Here is a 6302-nt window from a genome sequence, read left to right on the forward strand (position 1 = left end):
TTGATCTCACCACGAGGCTCATGAATGAAAATGCCAAACTCAAGACAGAAGTGGTGAAACCTGTGGAAGACCCAAATATCAAACCTCTAAAAGACACTAGATGTTAAATCTCCTAAAACACAACATGCATATAGAATTTTTCTTATAAGTAGATGAGATAAATCACATAATTTTGGTTCATATTTCTTGACATTATCTCTGACTCCTATAAAATAATTATTGTATTCAGTTGGAAAATGCCTTTAGTTTATTCTTTCTTGGTTTTTAATCTGGTAGAGATGTTTTATGTTTGTTCCCAAATTCTCCTTTTTAATAAGGATATATTTGAAAGGTTCTTTTTTTTCCTTTTTTTGGAATGCTTCACAAGCATGTCATTCTCATGCAGGGCCTATGCTAATCTTCTCTCTATTGTTCCAATTTTTAGTATATGTGCTGCCAAGGCAAGCATATTTGTAAGATTCTGTTGTGTACCTGTGACAGATGTGTTAAGGGCTGGAGCTATTTTGCACTATGGTTAGTAATTTTCAGTTTAATGTATTTTGTGCCCAAATCATGTGTTTTCACATAAGTTTTTCAGTCTTCATAAAAACATTCATTTTCCTTTCTTTAATTTGGACCACGGGATAACAAGAATCAGTTTTGAACAGAGACAGTTTTTGCCTTCACCATGTGTTAATTATAACAAAAAAACCCTTACATTTTGAGTCATTTATTTTTTCTGGTGGGAAAAATTCTCTTTAAGTATCAGAAAATTTCATAGGAAATCCCTTAAATATATTAGAATTTATAATTAATTTGAAAACCTTTATTTATATATAATTTGAGACCTCTAAGTACATATCATATTCTAGTATCCCTGTGCTTTTTTCAGTTTTAATAACCCTGAAATGATTTTACAAATTCCTTTTCTACTGGGTTTTTTAGTTAGAGAACAGAACTTTTTAATAGCATTTCATGTTTTTACATAAGGGAAGATAGTAAGAATGGAAATTATTTTTTATCAGAGCATTATAGTAATACATAGTAGTTGGGTTCATTTTCACAAAATCATACATGCATGAAATTTTATTTACTCCATATCAGTCCCTGGTGTCCCTCTTTTCCCTCACCTATCTCTCTCCATATTCTTCTTCTTCTACTCTATACTCAATTATATTTTTTTTATTTTTGCCTTGTTATTTATACATATGCATAAATGTAGAATTCACTGCATATATTTTCTGCACATAATTTGACTTTGTTAAATTCATTTCACATTGTTTTTCCTTTTCCCATCTGTCCTCCCTCAATCTCAATCTCCCTCTTCTACTACACTAATCTTCTCTTTAACTTTTTTATACCCCATTTTTCCCTTATTTTGCTTTAGCTTCCATATATGAGAGATTTTTTGAGTCTGGTTTACTTAGTTAGACGGTCTCCAGTTCTATCCACTTACTGGCAAACGTGATAATTTCATTATTCTTTATGAATGAGTAAAACTCCATTGTGTATATACAGCAAATTTTATTAATCTAGGCATCTATTTATGGGTCCATAATCTAGGAATTTATGTATGGGTCCACAATTTGGCTATTGTGAATTATGCCTCTATAAATATTTAAATGGCTGTATTGCTATAATATTGAAAATTTGTTCTTTTGGGTAAATACCAAGGAGTGGGGTCGCTGGATCATATTCATTCCTAGTTTATGAGGAATGTCTATACTGCTTTCCAGTGTGGTTGTATTAATTATCCATCTGACTGACAGTTTATGAATATACCTTCCCCCCCCCCACATTCTCCCTAACATTTGTGATTTGTATTATTGAAAATTGCCATTTCTACTGGAGTGAAATAAAATTTTAGCATGATTTTGATTTTCAATTCCATGATTGCTGGAGATATTGGAGACATTTTTCAAATATTTGTTGCTCATCTTCATTTCTTCTTTTGAGAAGTGTCTATTTACAGTTCTTTTGCCCATTTTTGGTTTGGGTTGTCTGTATTTGCGGTGTTAAGTTTTCTGGTGTTCTTTTTATATTATGGATTTTAATCCCCTCTCAGAGGAGCTGCTGGCTGAGTTTTTCTCCCATTCTCTAGGCTTTATTTTTGCTCTTAATAATTTTCTTTGCTGTGCAAAAGATTTTGAATTTTCAGCTATCCCATTTATTGACTCTTTGTTTTATTTTTTGCACAGTTGCAAACTTTCTTGTTCTAATTCCTAAGTCCTTGATCCACTTTGACTTGAATTTTATGCAGGGTGAGTGAATTGGATAAAGTTCCATTCTTTTACATATGATTTCCAGTTTTTTCAGTACCATTTATTAAACAAGCTATCTTTTCTCAAACATATATTTTGGCACCTTTGTCATGTATCAGATAAATATAAATTGTGGGTTTTTCTTTGTGTCTTCTATTCTTTTCCATTGGTGTTTATGCATATTTTCATGTCAATACAATGCTGTTATTGTTACTATAACCCTGTAGCAAAGTATTGTGATGCCTCCTGCATTGTTCTTCTTGATCAGGATTGCTTTGGCTATACTGATTGTCTTACACTTCCAAATAAATTTCAGGATTCTTTTCTAGTTCTCTGAAAAATGCCATTGATACTTCAATGGAATTTCATTGAATATTACTTTTGGTAGTATTGCTATTTTGAATATATTAATTCTACTAATCCAAGAACATGGGAGGTTTTTGCATCTTCTATGTTGTTCTCCAAATTCTTTCTTTGGAGTTCTATAATTCTTGTGGTAGAGATCCCTCACTCCCTTTTTTAGGCTAATCCGTATATGTTTCATTTTTCTTCTTGAGAATATTTTGAATGGCATAGTTTTCCTGATTTTCTTCTCAGCAGATTCACTGTTGGGGGATAAGAAAGCTTTTTAATGTATTATTGGGTGCACTGATGTTTGGGGAATATGTCTTATTATTGTTAGAACTTCTTGCTGGATTTTTCTCTTAACCAGAATGCAGTGCCCTTCTTAGTCTCTTCTAATAAATTATTTTTTTTTTGCTTTTCACAACCAATGTTTATTTTTAAATTTTTAATTTTTATTTGTGTTTTTAATTATACTTGACAGTAGGATGTATTTTGACATTATATATATATATATATATATATATATATATATATATATATATGGATTATAACTTCCCATTTTTTGGTTGTACATAATGTGGAGTTACACTGGTTGTGTATTCATATATGGATATAGGAATGTTATATATGATCCATTGTACTATCTTTTCTATTCCTATCCTTTCCCTTCCCTTAATTCCCTTTTGTCTAATCTAAAATATTTCTATTATTCCCTCCCCATACCCTTATTTTGTGTTAGCATCCACATATGAGAGAGAACATCTAGTCTGGTTTTTATGGGGATTGGCTTATTTCACTTAGCATGATAGCCTACAGTTGTCATTTACCGGAAAATGCCACAGTTTTATTATTCTTTAAGCATAAGTAATATTCCATTTTGTATATATACCATATTTTCTCTAGTTCTATAACTGGTCACATGGTCATAGCAGATATAGTACTACTTTATTTTACACCCTATTATCTGTTCCATTTACCTTCAGGAAATAACTTATGTGGCATGTGATTTATTGCCTAGTGGGATAACCCAAAACCTCATACCTGAAAACTAAAGGTCATTAGTAGTCCTGCATGAATTGGGTTCTTGCAGTTTTCCATTGACTATTTTATTTTACTGGATTTTTGGTTTTTTTCTTTTAGTTATACACAACAGTAGGATGTATTTTTACATATCATGCATACATGGAATATATTCCTCATTCTTTTAGTTGTACACGAAATGAAGTTACACTGGTCATGTATTCATATATGAACATAGGCATGTTATGTCCAATTCATTCTACTGTCTTTCCTGTTCACACCCCCATCACTTCCCCCAATTCCTCACTGTTCAATCTGATAAACTTATACTCCCCCACCTATTATGAGTCAGCACTGCATATCAGAGAGAACATTCAGCCTTTGTTTTCTGGGGATTGGTTTATTTCATTTAGCATGATAGCCTCCAGTTGCATTCATTTACTAGCAAATACAACTACTTCCTTCTTCTTTTTGGCTGAGTAATATTCCACTTTGTATATGTACCACATTTTTCTTTTTATCCATTCATCTGTTGAAGGGCTCCTAGTTTGGTTCAATATCTTATCTATTGTGAATTGAGCTGCTATAAATATTGATGAGGCTGCATCACTATAGATCTGATTTTATGTCCTTTGAGTATATAATGAGGTGTGGGGTGACGGGGTTTTTAGCCCCACCCCCACCCCGTTCCCTCCTGACCTGCGGGAGAGATTGGGGGAGCGCGCCCCGACCAGGATGGCCAAGAAAGGTAAAGGTCGACTGGCCACCCACACCCAGCCCTCCCTCCCCAGAGGACAATCAGGGAGAACAGTCAAAGCATGATCTTGTTTATTGAGAAAAAACACTCAGCTAATATAATGTACAGGAGTCAATCAGGGTAAAGGTCAGCAGGGTGGGGAGAGTTCACATGTACACCCATCCTACAGGCAGTAATGGGTGACACAAGCTGTCCATGAGTGAAGAAGGGTCCTGAGCCTATCCTAGAGATGGTCCGATTCTTCATCACAACCCACGGCAATGCCTTCTGGCTAATTGCTAGGTGCTCTCTTAGCCACATGTGGCCCCAGGACTGGGAAGCGGGTAGCAGCCAGCAAGGTAAGTTTCCTCTTTTCTGATGAAACATGCCCCACATTGCATCATGCCCTACAGTGGGGTAACTGGGTCAGATAATGGTTCCATTCCAAGATTTTTTTCTGATGAATCTTCATAGTGCTTTCTAGAATAGTTGCACCAATTTGCAGTCCCACCACCAATGTATAAGTGTACCTTTTTTTCCACATCCTCACCAACATTTATTCTTACTTGCATTCTTGATAATTGCTAATAGGAATGGAGGGAGTTGAAACCTCAGTGTAGTTTTAATTTGCATTTCTCTAATTGATAGAAATGTTGAACATTTTCTCATATATTTGTTGAACATTCATATTTCAAAGGTTTATTTATTCATATATTTCACAAATGTAGCACTTCTATTAGGGCATCTCATCTGTTCTGTAACTCCTTGTAGCAACAGGGAGCAGACACTATTCTAAATGTTGCTTGTAGCAATGGCAATAGGAAAGAGACAGTATGGGTAACTGTCCACTGTATCTTTGAGTATTCTGATTCTAAACAACAAATGTCTGTTTTACTTATATGTCATTGGCTAAAACAAGTTACAGTCTCAGTCCCAATGTAATGTGGAAATTCCATTCTATATTCAGAACTTCAAGAAATTCCACAGTTCTTGGCAAGAAAACAAAAAATAGGATTAATGACTAACTGTGCTGTTGATATTATGATACACAGTATGTCCCTGAACTTTTTCTAGAATTTTAAGTTTTATATCTCCCATTAATAATCATTAATTGGGTGTTTATCATTGAGGGTTTTTTCTCTTTTTTTTTTCTTTTAAATTATACATGACACTAGAATATATTTTGACATTTACACAAGCATGGAGTGCATCTTATTTTAATTAGTATCCCAAGTTTAAGGTTGTATGTGATGTGGAGATTCACTGTGGTGTATTCTTGTATGTACATAGAAAAGTTATGTCAGATTCATTCTACCATCTTTCCTATTCCTGTCCTCCCTTCTTTCCCTTCATTCCCCTTTGTCTAATATATTAAACTTCCACTCTTCCTGTCCCTCCCACCTTGTTGCATGTTAGCATCCATATATCAAAGAGAGAATTCAACCTTTGTTTTTTTGAGGGATTGGTTTATTCTGTTGAGCATAATAGTCTCCAGAGCATCCATTTACTTGCAAAAGTCTTAAAGTCATTCTTTTCTGACCGAATAATATTTTTTTTTTTTGTGTGTGTGTGTGTGTATATATATATATATATATATATATATATATATATATATATATATGTATAACATGTTCTCTGTATTCATTCATTTGCTGAAAGGCACATAGGTGGGTTTCATACTTTGACTATTGTGAATTGAGCTGTTATAAACATTGATGTAGTATGCTGATTTTATTCCTTTGGGTATATTCTGAGGAGTGGGAAAACTAGGTGGTTCCACGCCAAGTTTTCTGAGGAATCTCCATACTGATTCTTGATTTTACTTTTCACACTTTAGAAGTCTTGTTGAGGAAGTCATTTCTTAAACTGACATGATGGAGATTTGGGCCTAATTTTTCTTCTAGTAGGTGCAGCATCTCTGGTCTAATGCCTAGATCTTTGATTCACTTTGAGTTTTGAGC

At 33.9% G+C, this 6302-nt stretch overlaps 1 non-coding gene across 1 annotated transcript; it reads right to left on the reverse strand.

The window, feature by feature from the left end:
- Nucleotides 1-344: 344 nt before the first annotated feature.
- LOC114092391 (U6 spliceosomal RNA) lies at nt 345-448 on the reverse strand. The gene has a single exon (XR_003582697.1). It is a non-coding gene; the product is annotated as a U6 spliceosomal RNA (small nuclear RNA).
- Between the last annotated feature and the right edge of the window lie 5854 nt (nt 449-6302).

This window comes from Marmota flaviventris, chromosome X (assembly GCF_047511675.1).
Source record: "Marmota flaviventris isolate mMarFla1 chromosome X, mMarFla1.hap1, whole genome shotgun sequence".
Taxonomy (NCBI): domain Eukaryota; kingdom Metazoa; phylum Chordata; class Mammalia; order Rodentia; family Sciuridae; genus Marmota; species Marmota flaviventris.